This window comes from Nyctereutes procyonoides, unplaced genomic scaffold (genome assembly GCF_905146905.1).
Source record: "Nyctereutes procyonoides isolate TBG_1078 unplaced genomic scaffold, NYPRO_anot_genome, whole genome shotgun sequence".
In the NCBI taxonomy this organism is placed as follows: Eukaryota; Metazoa; Chordata; class Mammalia; order Carnivora; family Canidae; genus Nyctereutes; species Nyctereutes procyonoides.
Genome location: NW_026575037.1, coordinates 21,132,972 through 21,158,292, shown reverse-complemented (window position 1 = coordinate 21,158,292; position 25,321 = coordinate 21,132,972). Strand labels below are relative to the sequence as shown.

The 25,321-nt window shown below is 45.9% G+C and overlaps 1 long non-coding RNA gene across 1 annotated transcript; it reads right to left on the bottom strand.

The window, feature by feature from the left end:
• Positions 1–2,768: 2,768 nt before the first annotated feature.
• LOC129505845 (uncharacterized) lies at positions 2,769–23,680 on the bottom strand. The gene is made up of 4 exons (XR_008663608.1): positions 23,573–23,680; positions 8,604–8,695; positions 6,937–7,003; positions 2,769–3,375 (listed from the first exon to the last, which is right to left on the bottom strand). It is a non-coding gene; the product is annotated as an uncharacterized LOC129505845 (long non-coding RNA).
• Between the last annotated feature and the right edge of the window lie 1,641 nt (positions 23,681–25,321).

The window sequence follows — 25,321 nt, the reverse complement described above, 5'->3', positions numbered from 1 at the left end:
TGGAGAAGTCGTGTTGGGTCCTCATGCCTGATGTGGGTCATGCAGCCACTGCTGTTTTCACGTGGTGCTACGTGGAAGGATCCCTGCCACACTCACCACTTCTCCAGGCTCTTTTCAGGAAGGTGGTTCAGCTCCCATCCACGAGGTCCTGAAGGAGCAGATGGTGTGGGGAATGGGCCCAAGACATGCATGTTCCTTCTGATTCTTTGCAGCCCTGCCCTAGCCCCCTAACCCTAGTACTTCGTCAAGTCTCTCAGGTGAGAAAAACTGATGGTGGCTGTGTAGATACTTGCAAATGCTCTTGTCTTTGGCCTGGATCTCAACTTTTGAAATCTTAAACCCAGTGATTGGTCATTTTATTATTTGTTTCTGCTCTAACAACCTCCCAGAGACAGGCTAGGAAGAGCAAAGATATAAAATACAACAGCATAAACCACAGTAAAGTTTAAACTCATTGCTTAATGTATCAAAACACCGGTCCACTACAAAATACTAAAACTAGCAAACACATCCCCAAAATTGCATGTATGACTTCCTTACCATTGCGTAAACATTATCTATGCGTATCTACACACATTATAAAGGAACAGGAAAAATATTAAGCTAATTGATATGCTGGTGAGGAGAGAGGATGGGTGATTCTTTTTCTTTAACACATTTCCTTTGTAATCTTTGTACATAAATACCAGCCATGTTGTTTGTGAAAAAAAAAATCTATTTTACCTCCAATAATACGGAGTTCCTGTATATTTTCCAGCTGGTCTCCCAACAAACCCTTATTTGACTTCTTTGCTCTAGCAAAGTGAATCTCCTTACCTGCAGCCTGCTCATGCCAGCTTCAAAGATTTTGCCTAGCCCAGTAGTTCTCAAACTTTCGCTACATCAGAATCACCTGGAAGGCTTGTTAAAACACATATTGCTGTGCCCCACCCAAGGGTTTCTGATTCAGTACCACAGAGCTGGGCCCGGGCCTGAGAATTTACATTTTTAACAAGTTCCCAGTTGGTGTTAATGGTGGTGGTCTAGGGACCACACTTTTTTTTTTTTTTTTTTTTTTTTTAGAGACAGAGAGAGAGAGGAGAGTTCATGCAAGCAGGGGGAGGGGCAGAGGGCAAGGGAGAGAGAGAAGCTTAAGCAGGATGCGCGCTCAACCCAATGTGGACTCCATCTCACAACCCTGAGGTCATGACCTGAGCAGAAACCAGGAGTTAGATGCTTAAAGAAAAGCCACTCAGGCGCCCAAGGACCATGCTTTGAGAACCACTGGCTTAGCCACATCTTCCTCCTGAAATGTCTCTTCTATTTTCATCCCTCCCTCCTTCTCTCCCACTTCATCCTCCTTTTCTACTTTCTTTCCTTCCACAAACACTTAATGAGAAACTAACAGGCATAGTGAGCATGACACACTCTTTAAAAAGATTTTCTTTTTTTGGTTAGAACCAGCCCGTGTTCCATGCATTTCACTTAGCTTCTCTCAATAAATTCTCAGAACTCGGATTATTTACTCTGTACCACTATCATTTACATGATTCAGCCAGTATATCAAAGCAATCCTATAGTATTTTGAATTTATTACTGCACATCTTTGTAGTTGTTTCACTTTTTCTCCCCCCTCTTTTTATCAGCCCTTTTCTGTGCGTTTCAAACACACACCTCTCTCTCCTCCTTCATGGCACAGAACCAGTGTTTGCTGACTGGGGCCCCCCGAGGGGCAGGTGTACTGTGTGTCAAGAGAGCACTGGCTGTAGAAACTTGTCTGGTCCCCACGCTTCCTAGTGTGATGTTGATGGGGGAACAGAGGACTAGCTGAGGACAAAGCATGAGCCCAGTAGCACATGGACAAGTCCCTGAAACAGGCAGAGGGACATTCCTCTATGGACTCAACTGCCTTGATGTTCATACTTTGCTAAGGGCAGAAGGCAATCTTAGCCCAGCCCCCAGGAGCCTGTAAGTCTACTTTAACATATAAAAATTCCTTTAGAAAAATTCACTATCTCTAAACCCCCAAGATACATGTTGGCAATAATCCCCCAGCACACGGCCCACCAATGCACATCTGAAGGGCCTCAAGACTCGGGTTTTATTAAACAGTAATAAGTGACCTTTTCCCAACCATAGCTAGCCCCCTCGAGGTCCTGGAAACCTTGCTTCCAAAATTCCTTAGCGAGTACGCTATCCCCAGACCCCTCCCAGCTACCAGGTCTACAATCAGCCACCCTCATAGGCCTGGGGCAGCAGCTCTTCCTGCCCACGGGTCCTGTCCCTGGGCTTTACTAAAACCACCATTTTGCACCAAAGAAGTCTCAAGAATTTTTTCTTGGTGGTTGGCTCCGGACCTCACCTATATCCAAAACTTCATCAGTGTGGAATGCCTTTTGTTCTGTCCTAGCTGGTCTATTTTCCCTGTTCCTGTTCCCCATCTACAGCAAGAGAGCCCCCAGGACCGCTCCCAACAGGCTCGACTCATCAAAATCAATTCCCAAAGACAATTGTGCTGAAGGGACAGAAACAAACTATTTACTGTTTTAAAAATGGATTAAAAAAATTTTTTTGAGATGCCTGCGTGGCTCATTGGTTGAGCATCTGCCTTTGGCTCAGCGTGTAATCCCAGGATCCTGGATCGAGTCCCACATCGGGCTCCTTGCATGGAACCTGCTTCTCCCTATGCCCGGGTCTCTGGCTCTCTCTCTCTCTCTTTTTCTGTGTCTCTCATGAAAAAATAAGTAAGTAAGTAAGTAAGTAAATAAATAAATAAATAAATAAATAAATAATCTTTAAAAAAAGAATTTTATTGTAAAAGTTGTAATACAGTTTCATAGTTATAGTTTTATATTTAAAAAATACAGGGAGCTAAAGAAGAAAATTAAAATTTACCTATAACTCCACCATATAACGATACTCAATTTTAATATCCGAATGCTTATCTCTCCTGGTATTGTCCCACAAAAGTAAACTCTTCTGAAAACACTTTTTTCCCAAGTCATATTTTTCCGTTTGCTAGTGTACCCAGACTTATTTACTGATGACATTTCATCTTTTGTAACATCGTTTCAGATGGTTACAGAGCATTACATCATATACAGAGACTATAAGTTCATCAACCAATCCTTTATTTGTTAATAATCACTTTTTTAACATAAATAACGATTCAGTGAACATCCTTATTCGATCATCTTTGTACACCTTCCCATGATTTTACGAAATGAAACTTTTAGAGATTTTGACGCATATTGAAAAATTGCCATCCAAAATATTTACAATTTCTCAATTCTTTGCTTGGAATGGGGGAGGGGGTCAAGCCTGTGCTTGCAGAAACTTCCTCCTGGAGCTCCTGAACCTGCTGCATAGCCGGCATCCTGGGGTGTCACTGCATTCCTGAGAGAGACAGAGCCTGAGACAGTTTCCTGGGTCCCTTGTTTTTCTCTGTCTTAGCTGACTCCTTTATTTGCTCAAGCATATTGCTAATCATTTACTAACAAAGGAAATTAGATAGGTAAATTTTTCCAGTCTTTGCATTTCTAAAAATATCATTATGAATAAGATAACAAGGTTGATCTAATGGACATATATTAAATATAATACCTACTAATGAAAGAAAACATACTCTTTTAAAATGCAGACTTCAAAAAATTTTCAAGAATTGACCACCATGGTAAATCATAAATCAATTTTTCAACGAATTTCAAAGAGTTACTATCAAACAGATCTTCTCATCTGATCACAAAAGAATCATGTTAAAATTCAGCAACGAAAATATGCCATATACCATATTTTTAGAGCCACGTATTTGGAAATTTGAAAACAGATCTCTTAAATACTAGAAATGTTAAAATAGAAATAAGATGAAATAGAAAAAAATGTCAATATAAGTGATAAAAAAAACCCACTAAATTTCAAAACTAATTTAACATTTGAGGGAAATTTATAAACTTCAATTGTATTAGAAAAGAAGAATGGTTGAACACTAAATAAGTAAACTGGAGTAAGTATCCAACTAGAGATATTTGAAAAAGAACCACAGAAGAAAACCCAGTAAAGGTGAAGAGGGGAAAATGGAAGACAAGAACAAAACTTGATATAGAAATATTAAAAAAAATAGAGACAGCAAGAGCAAAGTAATTAGCAAAGCTCTGGAAAGATGATGCAAGTAAGGAAAACAGAGGCACTCACAATACCAGGAATGAGAAAAGAGTAACAAGATTAAAGATAATAGAGGAATGTTATAAATAATTTGAAGTCAATAAACTTGTATTCTTTGGCGTAATGGACAAACTCCCAGAAAAACATAACTGGTAACAACTGCCTCTGCATGAAAAATGCAACTGGTAGCAACTGCCTCTAACATATTCATAACTGCGAAAGAAATTGAATCCTAAGGAACATGTTGGGCCCAGGCAATTATAAAGGTGAGTTCTGACATATATTCAAGAGATAGAGATAGATAATCCAGATGTATTCAAACTCTTTAAAAGAGGATAATGGGAGAGGCAATCGCCCCAAATTTATTTTATGAGATTAATGGAAGCTGGATCCCCACACTATACAGAAAAAGTATGAGAAAGTAAAAAAGATCAGTCATATTTATTGTATTCATATTTATGAATACAAACTTAAAAAAAAAGATTTTATTTATTTATTCTTGGGAGACACAGAGAGAGGCAGAGACACAGGCAGAAGGAGAAGCAGGTTCCCTGTGTGGAGTCGGATGCAGGACTCAGTCCCAGGACCCTGGGATGAGGACCTGAGCCAAAGGCAGATGCTCAACTGCTGAGCCACCCAGGCGCCCCTGAATACAAACTTTCTAAAAGCCTTGGTTAAATATTCCAAACATAATCTAGCTTTGTCTTTTTTTTTTTCAAATAAGTAGATTGCAAGAAGTTATATTGGAAAATATCTTAATATAATTCATCCCATTAGAGATTTAAAGAGATATTCATCTCGATAGGTCTAGAAAAAATTTGAGATGACATTCGACATTTATCCATTAAAAATTAAATTAAAACCAATCTCCTAGTAAACTAGAAACAGTAATTTTCTTTACCTGATTAAAGAAATCTATTTTAAAAAACCAACCAGTTACAGTATTAACATGGTAAATCATTAGTGAAACATTAAAAGTAGTGCTTTAAAATTCAGGAACAAAATTAAGATTGCAGGGAAGATCTGAGCCAGCTCGGCCAGGCAAGGGGAAAAAAAGAGAAAAAGTATAAGAATGAAAAAAGGATGAAACAAAATTCTCATTATTTGCCAGTGATATGAATACTAACATGGGAAACTCCAAATAATCTACAGATTTATTATTAGAATTACTGACAGGTTAGCAAAATAGCTAAGTTTAAAATCAATACACAAAAATTAATAAATTTGGGGGTGCAGTTAAGTGTTTGCCTTTGGCTCAGGTCAGGATCTCAGGGTCCTGGGATTAAGCCCAGCATTGGGCTCCCTGCTCAGCAGGGAGTCGGTTCTCCCTCTCCTGCAGCCCCTCCCTCCCACTTGAGCTCTTTCTCTCTCATGCTCTTTCCTCAAATAAACAAATAAAATCTTGAATTTAAACAGAAAAATATGATCTCAAATTTTCATTTACAAAAGCAGAAAAAAAGAAAAAAATGTAAGACTCTAAAGATGTGCAAGTCTTTTTTTTTTTTAAGATTTTATTTATTCATGAGAGACACAGAGAGAGAGGCAGAGACACAGGCAGAGGGAGAAGCAGGCTCCCTGCAGGGAGACTGATGTGGGACTTGATCCCGGGACTCCAGGATCACGCCCTGGGCCGAAGGCAGGCCCTAAACTGCTGAGCCACCCAGAGATCTCCAAGATGTGCAAGTCTTTAGAAAATATAGAAAAGAATATGACTTTTTTGAAAGATATTGGAGAAGGCTTAAAGAAATAGACATATATGTTTGTGGGAAAGAAAGGTCAAATTTGTAAATATGTACATTTTCCCCATCTTGATCTATATGTAGAATCAAAGAAATTCCAGTAAAAATTATAACATGGCTTTCTGTGGAATGTGACCAACTTACTCTGAAGTCTGTTTGCAAGAGCAAAGGGGCAAGAATATTAAACCCTCCCTGAAATAGGATTGGTGATCAGGGTAGGACAGCATGCTGTCTCTGGTATTGTGATTTATTATAAAACTGGAGTAATCACAAATGTCATATTCGGAGAGGATAGACAAACAGATCAGTGGAGAAGAATAAGAGATGCCAGAAACCGTCCCACAAATAGATAAAAACTTGATACATGAAAGGCGTGGTATTGCTGATTATTTACTTACATGGGGAAAAGCAAATCAAGTCCCTCCTTATACCATATGCAAAAATAAATTCCAGGTGGATTAAAAATTTGAATATAAAAGAAAAAAACATTTAAAAGAACTATAGTGGAAGAGAATCATGATTTCAAGGGAAAGAAGGGTTTTATTTTATAACTACATAAATCACAAACCAAAGGGGAAGTGGATACATTTAAATACATTAACATACTATATATACTTTGATACTGTTTATGGAGGTAAAGAGAAAGAGAAGAAAAGCCACCAGGTCAGAGAATACAACTGCAACACAAAGTGTGACAAAGGAATGTGCATGCAGAATTTAGGAAAAACACCCACAAATCATAAGAAAAATAAAAATAAATCAAGAGGAGCACCAAAAAAAAAGACGTCTCACTTTTCACTGGAGAAGAGACCTGGAAGGGGCCCCAAACACACAAAAAGGTGCTCAGTAAGATGAGTAATCAGGAAAATGCCAATTAAGAAACCACAATGAAAGAACATTGCATACTCAACAGGTTAGCCAAGATTTTAAAAATCTGATGTCAAGAGTTGGAGATGATGGAGAAACAGAAACTCTTAAAAACTGTGGGTGAAATGCTTATTACAATGAGACTGGAAAACAATTCAGAATTATCTAATAAGATTGAAAATGTGCATACCTTATGACCCAGCAATTCCACTGCTGGGCACAGACTCCGAAGTTCTTACACATGTGCACCAGATGACCTGTAGGAAAGCGTTCATGAGAGTGTTGCATATAACAGCATAAAACTGGAAATAACCCAAATGACCCTCAACCATAGAATGCATCAAGTGTGGTGTGGCCATAAAGTGGATGAACTATATAGTCACAGGGGTCATGAATGCATCTCAAAACATCATCTTAACCATCAGGCATTGCTGGCAGAAATGTAAAACGGTGTAGCCACCTTGGAAAAGAGTAGGGCAGTTCCTCAAATAGTCAAGCATAACCTTAACCATATGACCCAGCACTTCCACTACTAGTGTTCTCAAAGAAAATAGAAACATAGATCCATGCAAATACAAAATCAAAAACAAAAAAACAGAAAACAAAAAAACAAAAATTTAAAAAAAAACCAAACCCCAAAATACAAACAAAACAAATGAACAAAAAGCCCCCCCCACCAACTGCATGAATGTTCACAGCAGCATTATTCATAATAGTTCAAAAGTGGAAACAACCAAAATCGCCCATCAGCAATGGATGGGTGAACAAAAATGTAGCATATCCACACAACGAAAGAAGGAAGCACCGAGACGTGGTGCTGTACGGATGGACGAGCCTTGAAAATGTTACGCTACGTGAAAGGAGCCAGTCACAAAAGATTACACGTTATATGATCCCATTTACAGGAAACGTACAGCATTGGCAAGTCCACAGACACAGAAAGTGGATCTACGATTTCCAGGGACAGGGAGAGGAGAGGATGGAGAGTGACTTCTTCTTCTTCCTCTTCTTTTTTTTTTTTTTTTTTTTTTTTTTTTTTTTTTAAGATTTTAGTTATTTATTTGAGAGAGAAGAGAAAGAGAGAAAGCACAAGTGGGGCAGAGGGACACAGGCAGAGGGAGAAGCAGGCTCCCCACAGGGAGTCCCATGTGGGACTCGATCCCAGGACCCCAGGATCGCGCTCTGAGCCGAAGGCAGAGGCTCAACCGCTGAGCCACCCGGGCGTCCCCAAAATTCCCTTCTTTAAATTATCCATTTGTTTACCATCGTTTCTCTCTCTCTTTCCCTTTCTCAGTAAAGGCTCCCCTAAGATCTGGTTATCTCTCCTTGGTTGTCTACTCATATTTTAAAACATCAGGTAGGAAAAAAAAAATAAAACATCAGGTAGGGAGTCCCATGTACACGTATGTGCTTTGCTTCACGCGGGTCGGGTGTGAACCAGCAGATACCCTGACGCCTAAATGCCATTTGGGGAGTATCTTTTCTCTGGAACCATTCAGTGTCTCAAGAGAAAAAGCCCTACGCTGGGTTTTGTTTGGGAATTTTATTTGTGGTGATTGGTTGTTCTATGGCCCCGGGGAGGTTGGTGCGTGGCTCCTGCGCATTTGGAGCTTTGGTAGCATTCTCTGTGTATAGCGGATTTCAGCAAAGCCCCGCTGTCCAACCCAGATCTCACTCCTGGCTTCATTCCCCTTGGCATTTGCTAGGCCCACGTCCTCTTCTTTATTTTGCAGAGCACGAAAGCCCTTCCTCTACTTTATTTTCCCGCCATACGCAACCTCCCCACTCCCCCAACCCTGTTCCTGGTCTCTGCTTCATCAACTTTCACTCCTTCATCTCTTCATTGCTTCCAAATACCTGTTGGCGTCTCCCATCTTCTGATGACCTCTCTGTTGGTCTCTGCATTACAGGGTTGCAGGGTTCTTGTCTCCAGGAGCCAAAGAATGAATCTGGAGGACACGAAAGGGTGAAGTGAAGTCTTATTAAGGGAAGGAGAGAAGAAATCTCTCTAGAGTGAGAGGGGTCCCAAATGAGTTGCCACTGGGGGCTTTTACTGGCAGTCTTTTATCGAGAACTGTCTGGAAAGCTTGTGGCCTTGAAATTCTTGGGCCGTGTTGGTTTGAGCAAGGACTATTGATAACATCCTTAATGACTTAACTTCTTTGAGCTCTGGTCGTTTTCTGTGATTACAACGTAGTTGCCAAAAATAAAAAAATAAAATACTCCCTAACATTTAGGGCCAGGTGGTCTGGTTTGTTCCCCTATTTCTGGATTTGTCTGCCCTCAGCATGTCTCCACATTTGGGGTTACTATGAGCCTGGTCACTGTAGCCCCCTGGGTGAGCCTTGTCCCCAGAGTCAGGGCCCTCCTCTCTCACCCTACCTAGACCTTTTTTTTGTTTTGTTTTCCTACCTAGACCTTGACCCTTTCCTGATTCATCTTCACTGCTCAGAGTTCATACATCTGATTCCTTCTTATTATTTGCAGGGATCTTTGAAGGGAGAGGAGAAAACATGTAGAGTAAACCTGTCACCTTTAACCAGAAATTAGGTTACTTTTAAAATAAAAATAAGAAAAATAAATAAATAAAATAAAATAAAAATAAGAAGCAAAAACACTCATGTTTATTGAGCCCTAACTACAGGCCAATCACTGGTCTAAGAATTTCACCTGTATTATTTTGTTAATCTTCACAACAACCCTACGAGGCAAGCGCTCTAATTTTTTTCCTACTTTACAGATGAGAAAACTGGGAGATGGAGACAATAAATCACTGCCAAAGATCTCAGGGCTAAGCAAATAGTGGAACCAGGATATAAACACAGACAGCCTGACTCCAGAAGCACAGTCCTGAATCATCCTGTGACATTAGATAGATGATGATAGACAGGAAGGTAGATCGATCGATTGATCGATCGATAGATAGAAAGTAGACAGATGGGCAGATAGCCACCCAACCTGAAGGCCCTATACTCAATGGTGGTAGGTGAAAGAGTAAAATCTGTGTCCTAAACTGAAAGAGTGAAAATCTGCTCGGAATGAAAAATAAAAAACAGCTTTGCCCTTAGTCGGGTTGGCCAGACAGATACAGATAAAAACAAACAAACAGAAAAACAAAAAACAAACCTAGCTGCAAAAGTAACAAGAAACGTTGCTTCTCCCAAAGTCCGGCAGAAGACGTGAAATGTCATGAATAGAGCCCCCCTCCCCTTGTGAGGGACCACTATTCTCTTACTCGTGATGCTCCCAGACTTGCTTTGCTGGAAGACCCGGTTGCTCAAGGGCCCTCAACTCCTCCAATCCCTAAATCACTTCCAGTATCCTAATCCTGCATTGAAAACAGCCATCAGTTCAGAGCTGAACCTCACTTCCTTGAGACCTTCCTCAAAATGACTCAGCAGGAGCCCAAACCTTACAAAAGATGCCTCTCCTCTTCCCTCTTGCTGAGCTTCACTCTAAGTTCCTCTGAAATACTCTCCCTCGCTGCATTGAGTCAATAAATGTGATTTTGTCCGTTGGCAGCTTTGTGCCTGGGTGGTCTTGGATGATTAGGTACTGGTATGTGTGTTCTTAGAGATTCATTCCTTTGGCTGAAATGCATGAACTTTTTAACCATGTCAGAGCCCCCAGAGGGGTCAGACATGGAAAACCTCTTGAAAGTCTTGGGGAAGAGGGATGCCCTAGGGTGGATGAAAGACTGGGACTTGGAAGTCACCCTCGCTACTTTGTATTTGTCCTCTGGTTGGCTTAGGACTCTCGTCTTGCCAGGTCTCTGGCACTGACTCCTTCCAGGAATCTTCTGGGTCCTGTGTCTATTTCAGGCCTGCCTGGGGCACCTGCAGCTGCCCTTTCTGAGCTGGTGACTATCTCTACCCCTCCCCTCCGAAGTACCCACGCAGTCAGAGGGAGCTTCCCTAAGAGGCTTAGCGGAGAGGTAGGAGGTGTCGCCCTCAAGGCCAAGGCCTGAGGAAGCTTCCCTACTCAGGGCAGCATAACTGAGAGGGCCTGAGCCTCTGTCCCAGCCTGGACCGCGTTAGGGTTAGGGCCAGGGCCGGGAGGGAAACGGGGGTGGGAAACGTCACTGCTTCTGGAGATCTAGTGGAGGGGTCCTCGGGGCTTTGATGGCCGTCGATGAGTCCCTGGGCACGAAAGGTCATTGTTCTGATTGTCGTTACTGACGTTATTGATATTTTTTAAGCTGGTGTTGTTTTTTGTTTTTGTTTTTGTTTTTGTTTTTGTTTCTGTTTTTGTTTTGCTGGTGTTGTATTTTTGATCGGAATTGGATTGGATTGCTCTTGAGTCCCTTACATCGGTCTTCTTTCTCAGCCCAAGTGATCGGCCCCTCATTTCACGGTTGAAGAAACCCAAGCCCAGAGAAGTCGTGGCTACTTGCCCGGGTTGGAGACAGAGAGCGGAGGTCTAAAATCACAGTTCCCCTGACCCCGCCAAAGGTCACTCCGATTTCTCCCCGCAGAGCAGGAGAACATTGAACATGGGGCCTTGGGAGAACCACCTGGGCCTGAGGCCTGGGAGCCGGGACTAAGCCTGAAGCACAGACCGTGGGTGCTTAGTGGGCAGAACCACGGGGACCAGAACCTTGTTCCTATTTCTACCTCCCCAACCGGGAACCTCCCTGTTAACCCGCCTCCAGAGCCGCCCAGCCCCCAGGAGAGATGGGGCCCTGCCCTGGGCTCAGGTTAGGTAAGCGGAGGCTGAGTCCTTGGCAGCCATCGGGAAAGGAAGGGGGGGAGCAGGGCCCTGGCCCTGCCCTGGCCTCCGCAGGGTGAGTGTGGGCGCAGGAATGCGTTGGGCCCTGAGCCAGGCCACAGGGTCTTGGCCTTGCAGCAGCTCTGAACTGACAGGTTCAAACCAGTTTGTGGCTTAGCCCACACTTCGGAACAGAATGGGGTGGTGCTGGCAGTTCTTGGTTGGGTTTTTCCCCCTACCCTAAACCAGGCTGTCCAGGAAGAGTAGGGATGAGGCAAGAGGTGATGGTTGGGACAAATGTGCTTCAGGAAGGTGAGGGTGCTCACTCAAGACCCTGAAAGCAGGTGTTTTTTTTTTTAAGATTTTATTTATTTATTCATAGAGACAGAAAGAGAGAGAGAGAGAGAGAGAGAGAGGCAGAGACACAGGCAGAGGGAGAAGCAGGCTCCACGCAGGGAGCCCGATGCAGGACTCGATCCCGGGTCTCCAGGATCACGCCCTGGGCTGAAGGTGACGCCCCGAAGGCAGGTCTTAAACTCCCAGACCCTTCGGAGGGTTTATGGGCAGTGTCTCAGGCACTGGTGTCTCTTTCACTCCGTTCTGCTCTCCTGAATCCACTCTCACCCTTTTATCCGTTCCTCATACAGCTCCCAGAGTGAGCTTTCGAAGTGCAAAGCTAACCGCGTCACCTCCCCCCGCCCGGCCTGAGACTCTGGTGGCCCCCTCTCTGGCATCAAGTCCAAATTCCTCAGCATGGCAGCCAGGCTCTGCTCTAGAAACGCCCGCCTTCAGCCTCGCCTGGCCCCTCTCTCCTCACTGATCACCAAGCTAAGCTCAAGTTCCCGGAGACTGCTCTGTGCTTTCCTGCCTCAGGATCTTTGCACCTGCTGTTTCCACCGCCTGGAAGGCCCACGGTCTCCACCTCTTAGCCCATTTCCCTTTCTTTCCTGAAGTTTATAAGTAATACTTCAGATCCGAGCTCCTCATCTTCTTCAGAGAAGTCTCCGCCAACACTGTACCCCTCACAGTACAGGCCGTCCTCTTACACGCTCTAGAAATACTCCTAAAGACAATTGTCACTAGGTATTAATGTCCATCTCATCCTTTGCTGGGCTGAACTGGATGTTCCATGAGGACAGGGACCCCATCCTGCTCACTGCTGTATCTTCAGCACCGTCTGTGAGTGAGTCAGTCACACTCAACGTATTGAGGACCTAGTAGTCCGACTGGCTGGGCGTCTGCTGTGCATCAAACATCATGCAGATTCATTTACGATCTTCATTTAGGTAATCCCCATGGACTCTAGGCTAAGATTCGGGGCTCCAGAGATGAGGTTGAAATAGTATTAGATGAGCTTGTATGTATGTGGGCACCTGGGGGGCTAAGTGGTTGAGCGTCTGCCTTCGGCTCAGGTCGTGAACTTAGGGTCTGGGGATCGAGTCCCGCATCGGGCTCCCCACAGGGAGCCTGTTTCTCCCTCTGCCTGTGTCTCTGCCTCTCTCTGTGTGTCTCTCGTGAATAAATAAATAAAATGAACTTAAAAAAAGAAAAAAAGATGAGCTTGTATGTGTCAAAAAGCAGAGGCCTGGCACATAGTAGATGCTCAATAAATATTAGTCAATGGACAAACCCATTTGAAAGAAGCAACCTTTTGTTGAAGAAGCTAAGTTATACATTTTTCAGCTGCAAGAGACAAGATGCCCTAAATCACATAGCTCGTAAGTACCAGACCTAGGATTTGGACCCAGGCCTGGAGGCGCGAGTCCAGAGCTCGTCCCGTGTTCCCACTGGGCTCTGCTGGCCGGTGGGGAGCCCAGAGAGGAGCGTGACTTTGGTCTGCTCTAGAGGGACAGAGGGTAAAGCCAATAAGGACAAGATACCAAAAAAAAAAAAAAAAAAGGACAAAAGGACAAGATACAGACCCAAGAGACAACCTGAAGACGTACTTGCCCCCACGATTTGGAACCAAGAAAACTGATGCAAACAGTAAATGAAACAAGAAATCAGAGAAGGGGCAGCCCGAGTGGCTCAGAGGTTTAGCGCTGCCTTCAGCCCAGGGTGTGATCCTGGAGACCCAGGATCGAGTCCCACGTCGGGCTCCCTGTATGGAGCCTGCTTCTCCCTCTGCCTGCATCTCTGCCTCTGTCTCTGTGTCTCTCATGAATAAGTAAATAAAGTCTTTAAATTAAAAAAAAAAATCAGAGAAGGGAGAGACCCACCTGGCAGCAGGTGACACCTGCAGCGGTGGAGGCGCAGGAGAGGGCATGGTGGGGGAAGAGATGGCAGGAGGAAGGGCAGCGGGACAAGCCAGGAGGCCTGGAGGGGGAGGTGGCGTCTGGAGCTGAGGGTCCTGTGTGGACGCAGCGGCAGCTGGCTGCTCTGGCCATGGCAAGCCATTTGACACTGGTGATTCCACGAGCAGCCAGAGGCCAGCAGCGTTCCAGAAAGATCCTCTGGGAGGGTCATGCAAGAAGAAGTTCAGCAGAGGGGAAGGAAGAAGAGGCAGGGAGGAGGGACGGCCAGAGGGAGGAGGGCAGAGAGGGCGCCTTTGCGGGTGCCCAGGAGGCCCTGCACGCGGAGGCTCGGATGGGCCTGCTGTTCCCCGTGTTTGGCAGACACGAAGAGGCTGCTGTGGAAGAGGTGAAGTAACTCCCCAGGTCCTTCGAGAAGAACCAGAGCTAGTGCTCAGGTGTCCGCCTCCTAGGCAGGCCTCCTTTCCTCCGTGTCACAGGCCGGCGGGTGGCCTCTGACAGCCCAGTTCGAAGGCCTTCCCGGCAGGGCGGCCCCGGGCCAGCGGCTTTGGGTGTAGACAGACTTTCCTGAGCTACACTGAGGACGCCTGTCTGTCCGCGGCACCTGGGTCCCCACGTGGTGGCAGGTCGGCCGCGAGGTCAGGGACAGCGCCAGGCCCAGCCCGGGAGAAGTGTCCAGGGCAGAGCCACGTGACCAGATGACTCAAAGGCGAGTCCCGGGAGACGCGCTTAGAGCGGGACAGGCCACCTGGCCTGGGTGTCCGGGTGACCCACGGGGGTTCTAGTCCCGGAAGCAGCGCTCGGGGACCCTGGGTCACTGGCTGACTCTTTTCCCCCAATGGACGAGCTTCCTCATCTGTAAGATGTAGTCACAAATCCCAACCCCCTCATCTGCTTTCGGGATCCAATGATCTTGTAACTGTGGGCATGTCTTGCTCCCTGAGGGATGGATGCGGGGCTGGTGGACCGGATGGTTGTCGTCGGAGGTTGAGGTCGGGGCCCCGCCGGCCCTCTCTCAGCCGGTGCTCTCAACTGCTTTGTCACACACCATTTCTCCCCCTGATGTATCGCTTCCCATCCATCCGTTGCTCATTTATTCGTCACCCACCCTACTTAAGCCACGGCGCTGGGCAAGTGCTGTTCCCGTCCTCTCACCGCCCTTCTTTTACTTTTCCTCTTGCTGTTTGGCAGAGGAGGTGATCAGCTCAATCCATTGTGCTGTTGGTGAATAGTGAGTTACCTGCGCCCAAATATCGAGACATATTAAAATGCTTCTTTTGCATTTTCTTCAGCCTGTCTCCCTACTCCGCTAAATCCCCCGTCTCTGGCACATTTGTGTTCTAAATTACAGGTATAGGGCAGCTGGGGTGGCTCAGCGGTTTAGCGCTGCCTTCGGCCCAGGCCCGAAGAGGATCCCGGAGATCCGGGATCGAGTCCCATGTCGGGCTCCCTGCATGGAGCCTGCTTCTCCCTCTGCCTCTCTCTCTGTCTCTCTCATGAATAAATACATAAAATCTTAAAAAAAAATAAATTACAGGTATAGAGCTCACCAGCTTCAGTCGCAGAATGAAGAGAACGCTGGTTACCTTGAAAACATCAGGCATTTTACGTGTGTGGATGAGGGGGCCTGGGATCGGCCAACACAAGGCCTCGCAAATGTATTTTTCACGGAAAATACACTGCAGGGGGGATAGGTCTTTTCACGTATTTGTGCCAGAGCCTCCAAAGGAAAATAAAATACCATTGTGTTGTTCAAGTGTACGTAATTCTTACAAAGCAAAAAAGCAAAACTGCTGTAAACTATCTGGATGCCCAGGATCCGTGCCGTAGCCTAAGGAAAGGGTGTGCACAGGTGTCCGGGGCAGGGGGGGTGGGGTGGGGTGTGTCTCGACGGGCGTGCCTCGACGGGCGTGCTTGCTGTCATCTGTCTGTGCACATCTGCTCAGCCCCGAACACCCCGGAGGTGCCAGGAAGCTGCAGCGGCGGGCTCCGTGGAAGATCAGGGTCAGAGAGGCCAGCCTGGGAGGATCCTGGTTTCAGACTCAGGCCTCCAATCCGGAGAGGCGCAGAGGGAGGAGGCAGAGAGGCTGAAACAGGGAGCAGGGATGGAGAGCCAGGGAGCTGCAGCACCCACAAGAAAGGCCCAAGGGAGGCTCTGGAGGGACATGCCGCGGGACCCCACGAGGAGCGTTTTTGCTTGACTGAAAAGGAAGCCTGGCACAGGGGGGCACCCTAGGCGCTCTGGACTTTGTCTCCTCACTCTAGCTCGGTCCGCATGGTCACCTTGTTCCGGATGTGCTCTGCTCCCTGAGGGCAGGGGTTGCAGAGAGGGCTGGGCGCCCCCAGATGTTTGGGCAGGTGGCCTCCCGTTACTCCTTAGGCCCGGAATGCATCCCCTTATTCACCCAACACATGCACCCAACCGGGAGTTGGGAGAGCAGAGAAGAATGGACCCCGGTGTCCCCCCCACCCCCCCCGGCTCCCCTAGATTCTGTGATGAAGCCGGCTTCAGGAAGGGGTCTGAGCTGTGACGGCTCGCGTATTTTCTCCTTGGAGGGTTTTGCCTTTCTTACGCCTTCCTCATGTTTATAGTTTGCTAAAGGCAAAAGGCAACCTTATCTTGACATTATCCCATCTCCAGGGTCCTGTAAGTCTTCTTGGACATATAAAAATTCCTTGGAAACTTCCTTTATCTCTACCCCAAGATACATGTTGACAAGCATCCTCCAAGCGTATGACCCACTGATAGACATCTGAAGGGGCTCATGACTGACGCTTTACTAGACAGTATAAATGACCTTTCCCTAACATCAGCTGGCCCCTCAAGGTCCTGGAAACCTTGCTTCCAAATTCCTTCGAGACTTAGGCTCTCCCTAAGAGAGCTCTTCCCAACTTGAAGGTATACCGCCAGCTACCCCTCACAACCCACTGCAGCGCTCTCTGCCCACGGGTCCTGTCCTCGCGTCTTATAAAACCACCTTTTTGCACCAAAGATGTCTCAAGAATTCATTCTTGGCGGTGAGCCCCGAACCCCAACATTTCTACATCAATAGCATCAGATCCCACGGGTTAAGGGCTCTGTCCCCAAGAGTCCCCCACTTCAGATGCTAATCACTAGGCCAGGTTGTCACCTGTGCGACTGACCAATCAACTGTTAAGTCAGAGGTTCTGACAATCCCCTCTTTGGGTTCGATGAATATGTTAGCACAGCCCACAGAACTCAGCATTTTACTTCCTAGAGTACCAGTTTATTGTCAAAAGATAGAACTCCAGAGCAGCCAGGTGTAGGAGATGCGTGCAGGGAAGGGCACAGAGCTTCCTTGTCCTCTCTGAGCATGCCACAACCTCCCACATTCACCAACCCATTAGCTCTCCAAACCCCATCCTTTCTTGGGTTTTTTATGGAGGCCTCATTACATGGGCACCGTTTATTAATTCACTGGTGACCTGAAATCTCCAGCCCCTGTCTTCTCCCCAGAGCTGGGGGTGGGACTGCACAAGGTTAGGTCCCCAGGTAAACAGCGCCCATCCTCAGGTGACCAAGGACCAGTGGGCATTCCAAAAGTCACCTCACTGACATAACAAAACCCCTTTATTATTCTCACCGTTTAGGAAATTCCAAGGGTTTTAGGAGCTCTGTGTGAAGACTAGATATATATTTCTTATATATCACAATATCACAAGCCCCTAGTTCTTTCTCTCCACATCCTTGAAAAAGACCCAAATGGCCCCAACGAGGGCTGCTAATCTGTAAGCACACCCCATTCCGACCACCTGTTCCTGAAACTAGCTGAACTTCAGCTCCCCCCACTCCTGCTGCAGCCTATAAAACATTCCACTCCCCTTCCCAAATTAGAAGTGAATAAAGGCTCATGCTAACGCTGTGCTGGAAGAGTTCATTACACACTGTACTCCTTGTGATAAAATGGCCCCATCTGGGGGGGGGGTCTTCTATTTACCCCCAAGCAAAGTCTGGAAGGATGAGCAACATGGAGAGGGGAGGGGCAGGGACAGGAAAGGAAGCTCATTTGGCAGCTTGAGGAGGGATTTGGAAGCACATGTCAGGAAGGGTGAATGGGAAATAGTGAGGTGGGTGCAGCCTGCACCACTCCCAGTGGCTGGGCCTGGCAGGGCCCCTTGCAAGCTTCGCCCCCCCCTCCATTGGGTCCACTAGGCCCCCAGCTCCCTGGGCCCCACCCCATCCCACTGTGCTTGCTCAGAACCTCAAGTTCCCAGCAGAGCCGCCCATCACCCATCTGCTGAGTTTGCTTCTCCACCTTTCGCCTTGGAAGAGTGATTGGCCAGGGAACTGGCACGTTGCAGAGGAGATGACCCCCTAGAGAGGCAGGCTCAGAGACTCCAGCTCGGGGACTGGTCTTGATCCCTGCACTGAGCTGTGGGCCTCCCAGGGCGGAGGCAAGTCCTGGTTCTTTGCACATGGCTGCTGGGAGTGAGTGCAGAATTCCTTGGAAGGGGTGAACAGGATGACTACCAGGCCACGGTCCCACCTGCAGGGTCCACTCCTCGGCCACGGCCTCTGAAGGGACGAGGGGTTGCTCACTGACCACGGCATCCTGCTCCTGCTCCTCCGGAACACAGTCCAAGCTTATTTGCAGAGCTGAGGAGTCTGCCAGGGTCTTATCAAAGGGGCTTTTGTCTCCTGAGCTAAACATTGGCTCATTGTTACCTCTCTTCCTGGCCCCTTCCGGAGGTGGGAGGCCGCCGAGCCTCCATCTGTGTGCGGCTCTGAACGCAGTGGTGCAGGAGAAAGAGAGCAGCCCCGGTCCCAGAGAGACTCAGAACCCCGGCACTGGGGACAGGCCGACGTGATGTCAGCGCTCAGGGCTTCCTGTGCGGGGATGACAGGGATTCAGCTGAACGACCACATGCCATTATCTTCCTTCAGGATAAGGGATTCCTTAGTCTTTTCCTTCCTGCCTCCTAAACTCAGGCCCTGCAGAGAATTCTTTTCTGCTTGCTTCTCCTTTATCCTTTAAAGATGGAGCTCAACAGGGGCACCTTGGTGGCTATCTTTGGCTCAGGTCACGATCCTGGGGTCTTGGGATGAGCACCTCATTGGGTTCCCTGCTCAGCAGGGAGCCTGCTTCTCCCTCTCCTTCTGCAGCTTCCCCTGCTTATGCTTGCCTTCTCTGTGTCAAATAAATAAATTAAAAAAAAAAAGAAAAGAAAGAAAAGAAAAAGATGGAGCTCAACATCCTTTGCTTCCAGTTACTCCCTTTGATGTATCAACACTCTTCCACATCCCCTGAGCGGTTATGTACCTCGGCTGAATTGTGCTCATTTGCCCTCTTTCTCTGGTGCTTTTCATCTGTATGTGTGGCTCTCACATTGGAAAGCTTTCTGAGGGCACAATCTACGTCTCCCCATTAGACTGGGAACTCCATTCTTTGTTACTCAAAGCCTGAAGACAAGAAATCATGTTCTTTAGATGTTTGTTAAGTTCTGATTCTAGCCTCGGCTCTCCCTGGACAGTGTTTGGAGGGTCTGTGTGGAAAGTCTGTCTCTACCTCTGTCTCTTGCTCTCTCTAGTTTGGACATAAGCTGCATGTTGTTTCATGTAGATCACCATCCACCCATCAACAAGTTTGAAAGGTCTGTGTGGAAAGCCTCTCTCTGCTCTCTCTCAGGATCGGACATAAACTGCATGTTATTTCATGTAGATCAATCATCCACCCGTCAACAAGTTATGGCGATGACTATAGGAAGTGATACAAAATGAGTTCAGTTAGATCCCTCCAAGCCTTGAAGGCAATTGCAGGTTTCAGGAAGGGGTTAATCACCTCCTCTCCACCAGGGCACTCCCCGGACTCTCATTACTGAGAAGTGAAAGCTTCAGAAAGAACAGTTTCCTCCAGCCAGTGTTCTGCTGTTCAGACCCCAGACTCCTTGGACACTGACACACCTAGGAAGGACCTTGGCCTGCCCAAATGGACGTCATGGACGCGAGCGCTCCAGTTAACTCCTTGTTCCAGGCCCCGCATTTTCTCCTAGATGCAAAACTCTGACATAGCCTCGATATTTCACCGAGCACTCCTACCTTCTGCCTTAATTGAAACATGCCTCCCCACCTTCTATCCCTCCCTCCCTTACATCAAGGGACTGGGATGGCCCTGGAAGGCAGTGTTAGTGTTCTGCTTATCCCAGACCACTTCCAGAATATGCCTTTTCTGCCCTCTGAAGTACAGTACCCACTGACAGCAGCTTCAAGCACTGTCAGGACGCCGGAGGGGTGTGCACAGGTTCTGGCAACAAGCAAGGGTGGCAGCAAGAGCTGTGGATTTAGTGTAATCGAGTGGAAAACTGGGGCAGTTGTCTTTGCAGAACAATTGTTTTCTGCTAGGGTGTTTTCTACCTGGTAACTGGGTAATAGTGAGGGAGTGGGCCTCAGTCAAAGCACCAGCGTTGAGGACAACTGCGCACTCCCTCCACCTGGATTGACCCTCACCACCTTCCTTTCTCTGCACGCCCACACTTAAGAATATGTGGGTACCTCTGACGTCATTGGGGGCTTCCAAGTCACCACACATTCTTCTCTGTCATCGTTCCAAATGCACTTTATTTCTCATCCCTGCCTACAATGGTTATTTTATGCCTTTTCCCTTATCAAGTGCCTTCTCCTTTCCCCACTTCTCTTGCTACCAGGAGTTGACATTATTTTTTTTAAGATTTTATTTATTTATTTATTTATTTATTTATTTATTTATTTATTTATGAGAGACACACAGAGAGAGATAGAGGCAGAGACACAGGCAGAGGGAGAAGCAAGCTCCAAGCAGGGAGCCCGACATGGGACTCGATCCTGGGTCTCCAGGATCACACCCTGAGCTGAAGGCGGCACTAAACCGTTGAGCCACCAGGGCTGCCCAGGAGTTGCCATTAAAAGGGAAAATATAAAAAATAATAAATAAATAAATAAATAAATAAATAAATAAATAAATAAATAAAAAAGGGAAAATATAATCCAATAAGAGGGAGCTCTGTCCATTTCTCAACCTTTGCCCATAAAACTGGATGGATTTGTTTTTTTGTGTGTGTGTTTTGTTTTTGTGTGTGGCGTTGTTTTGTTTTGTTTCGTTGTTTTACCGCTCTCCATGCTTTCCTTCTCTTGCCCTGACCTGGAAGAGAAGGTGCTGACCCTTACGCCAAGAAGAACTTATTCTTGTCCATTAGATTCAATCCCTTCTTTCCTTTAAGAACTATGTTCTATAGTGATCACCTTTCCTATAGATTTTTAATTTCTTCCTCTGTTGACTCTGTCCTCCTAGCAAATGATCATGCTCAATTTATTCTATCTCAAAGCAAAAACAAACCAAACAATGCTCCTTGACCCTGATGGCCTATCAATTCCCCTAGCTTCCTTCCACCTTTATAGCTAAGCTTACATCTACGCTGTCTCACTTCCATATACTCAACTCTCAAGTTAGCTCTCCACACTCAACTCTCCACCAGAATTGCTTTTGCTGAGATTGTTGGTGACCACCAAATTTCCAAATCCAATTTAAATTGTTTTAGTTATTGTCATATTTGCTGTATCTGGGCATTTATTTGATACTTTTGACCATGTCTCTTTCTAAAAACTGTTGGGTTTTTTGTTTGTTTGTTTTAGCTTTCAGAATCTCTTTCTCTCTGTCTCTCCCTCTCTCCTGTCTTTCAGAGAAAACCTTCCGTATGTTTATTAAACAAACATTTGTCAAATGCTTATTATGGGCCAAGAATTCTTCTACAAGATGGGCAAAGCCCCTGCTTTCACAGAGTTTACTTTTCGTTGAGTGTGAGGGAAAGAGAAAGCAAATAATATAAGCAAATACATCACTAAGAAAATAGGAGATAGGGCAGCCCGGGTGGCTCAGCGGTTTAGCACCGCCTTCAGCCCAGGGCCTGATCCTGGGGACCCAGGATTGAGTCCCACGTCGGGCTCCCTGCATGGAGCCTGCTTCTCCCTCTGCCTGTGTCTCTGCCTCTCTCTCTCTCTATGTGTGTGTGTGTCTCTCATGAACAAATAAATAAAATCTTAAAAGAAAAAAGAAAATAGGAGATAGCTGTGAGTGCCAGGCAGAGCACTAAAGTGTGGTTTGATGAAGGAAAAGATTGAGGGCCATCTTTAGATGGAGCGTTAGCAAAGGCCTCTCAAGAGCTGAAATTTAAGACATGAAGGCTAAGAAGGAACCAGCTGTGTAAAGATGAGGAGAAGAGGATTCTAGCAGAAGGAACAGCCAAGGCAGAGTCCAGAATTGGGTCAAACTCGATGTGTTCGAAGAACATGCAGACATGTTCTATAGAGAGCCCTGGGCCCAAGAGGATGAGCGACAAAGACTCAGAAGAAGCAGATACCACCCAGAAAACAAGAAAAGGAAATATTGCAGAAAGAAGGGAGTTGTCAGCTGTGTGAAATACTGCTGAGAGATAGAATGAAATGAAGGCAAGGAGGACCATGAGATCTGCCAACACAGGCATCACTGGTGATGTTGACAAGTGCAGTCTTGGGGGCATGGAGGAGACAGATGCTTCTCTGAAGGTGGTAGAGGAGTAAGTGTTGGATGAGAAAGGGGAATCCAGGACTATTTCAAGGACCATTTCCAGAGGAAAAGCAGAGAGATTATAATCCCATTTTATTGTCTTTTCCTCTCGCTAGAATATGAGCTCCTTTCTAATTTGGATTAGTTTTCCCAATATTGGGTAGAGGGCTGGAGCTCAGGAAATTGTAAAATGAGTGAATGAGTGTACTGAAACCGGAGATCTTGATTCTATCCCCAGTTCTATTTCTTATAACCTCATGAACTCTCCCAAACTCATTTTCTTTCTATGTAAAACAAGAGTAATAATTCTACCTTTGCATAGATCATAGGGTTGTCTGATGAAATCATTTGTTTGTGGCAGCTCTGTAATGGCAGAGACAGTACTAGCCTTGCTGACAGGCAGATGCAAGTTCAAATCCATGTGTACTAATTATTAACTTATGAACTTGGGCAAGGTGAAGAGGCTCTCTGAGCCTCAGTTTCCTAACAGGAGGTTGTGTATGAATGTGTGGAGCTGCGGTGAGAATTAAATTGAGATATTGGAAGTGAGAATTTCTGACTCATAATGGGGGTTCAAGAAATGTTAGGTGAAGAGGAAGGGTGGGGAGGAGGTCTTCAACCTTGGTGGGATCCCACCAGGGATGCCAGTGCCTAGAGAAGAGCTGTAGTCCAAATGCTACTGAGCAGTCAAAGCCACAGATCGCTGCTTCCTTTAAGTGTGTAGACAGCAGCCGCCAGGCCAGCACCTCCATGCAGAACTGCTCTGGTCCTTCATCCCAGCACAGAGGAGTAAGAAGAGTTACTAACATCTGCATAGCACTGAGAAGACCCCCTGGTGCTTCCCTAAATATGTATCTCATGTAAGTCTCTAAACAACTCTGTGAATCAAGAAGGTAGTAGAGATGTGATGCTAAGTGATGGAAGAATCAGGTCTTACAGCTCCATATTCTAGAACCTTTCCCTGCTTCCCCTCTTCCAAGACTGAAGGAGAAGAAATCAAAGGGTTGAGCTCCTAAGGAATGAGGAAGCCTTGCACATGGCCAACCTATGCTATCAGGAGCATGAGAAGGGAGATGGAGGGTTGGGGAGAGAGCTCACTGGAAGCGCATGAAAAGGATCACCAGCATGGGTGAGCAGGAAGCCAAAACCAGCCCCAAGCCTCCTATAGTCGACAGTTATTTCTTTGAGATGAACCCTAGGAAAAGAACTGGACCCAGAGATGGGGTGGACTTTCTGCTTCCCATGCAACTCATGTGCCCACCGAGAAGGTTCTTTCTTAACCATGTGTCCAATCTTCCTGGGCCCAAATTCCTTCCATGGTGTCACTTACCAGTTAAGCTCAACAGAGGAGATGATGCCTCCAGATGCTGTTAAAAGTGCATAGTCCTATCTTGATGTGACAGGCTATCAGAGCAGAGAGGCCACAGGAGCGGACACTTAAGAGACCTTGCCCACTGGAATATCTCCTGCAGTTGGGAAGTTTTCACCTCCTTGAAAAAAAATGACAAAGAAAGGACAATTTTAGGAAGTTTGTATAATAGCCAGAGTTCAAGGCCTGACACCACTTGTTAGCTGTGTGACTTGGGCAAGTCTCTTAACCTGTTTATGCCTCAGTTTCCCCCTCCACTGGGGCTGTCGTAAGGACTGAACAGGATAGTGTGAATGAAGTGCCTACCTCTGTGTCTTGTTTGCATTTAACTTCAGTAGAGGTTGCTTAGCATTACAACTCTCAAGATGACCTCTAGGATCTGACTCCAGAGTCTACCCTTTTTACCCTGTTCTCTGCCACCTTTCAGGAACATGAGTGTGATCCTGCGGAGTTAGGATGAAGTTCCTCATCTCTGGTTAGGAGATTCTCAGTAAAGTCCCAGGCTCTGGGTGGAGACAATGTCCACACATTTGCTTCTCAAAGCCTGACAACCAGGAGGACCACTAGAACACCTGGTTACCTACCACCTTGCAAGGATGAATGGGGCATATCTAAAAGAATTTAAAGGGTACACCTGAGACATGGTAAATCAGAATTGTCCCATTTTTGGTTTAACCTGTAGGAATTATGTGCCTTTGTGGCACCCTGCACCCTATACCACCGTGCACTCCTTTATTCATTCAACAAATATTCATTGAGTGCATACTATGTGCTGGGTATACACTCATGACCAAAAAGAGACGTAGTCTTTGGTCTTATGGGACTTAGTTTAATGAAGGAGCAGACATTAATGAAACAGTTATGAGCAAATGATTGTTGGGGATGAGAATGACTATTTCAATGAACTACAAGAGTGACTAAAGCTCAGAGAGAGGTAGGGGAGGCTGGAGGGACGGCCTGGGGCTGGAGTCCGTGTTTAAAATTTTGGACTGTATCCTTTTTTTTTTTTTTTTGGACTGTATCCTAAGAGCAGTGGAGAAGCCAGGTCATGACTGCTTCAGGTCTTTATTTTAAAAACGTTTTTTTCTTAAAAACTTTTTAATTTTAAATAATTCCAAACTTTAAAAAAGTTCCAAAAATAGTTCAAAGAGTTCCCACATACTCTTCACCCAGCTTCTCCAAATGTTAGCATCTTATATAAGTACACTTATTAAAACCAAATCAGGCTGTCCTTTTCTAATGCAAGATCCAACCCAGAATCCTAGATGGCATGTATTTGTCACTTCTCTGTCTTCTCCAATGTGTGATGGTTCCTCGGTCTGTCTTTCAATATCGTGGTGCTTTTCAAGAATCCTGGCTGTTTTTGTGGAATGTCTCTCAGTTGGTATTTGATGCTTTCTCATGTTTAAGTTCAGGCTGTGCATTGCTGGGGCAAGAACCTTGTGACATTGTGTCCTTCTCCGTGCAGTGTAATGGGAGGCACTTGATATCAATACGCATCACAATTGGTGGTGATGTTCACTTGGATCACTGATTCAGCTTGTGTCTGCCAAGTGTTTTCATTGCAAAGTTACTGTTTTTCCCTTTTCGATGCACATGTAGGTTGCAGGCTACGCAAAAATCCCATTTCCCGTCATAGTTTTTTCCACTAATTTTAGCATATAGTAATGATTTTTGCCTGCAACAATTATGACCATGGTGTCTGCCGAA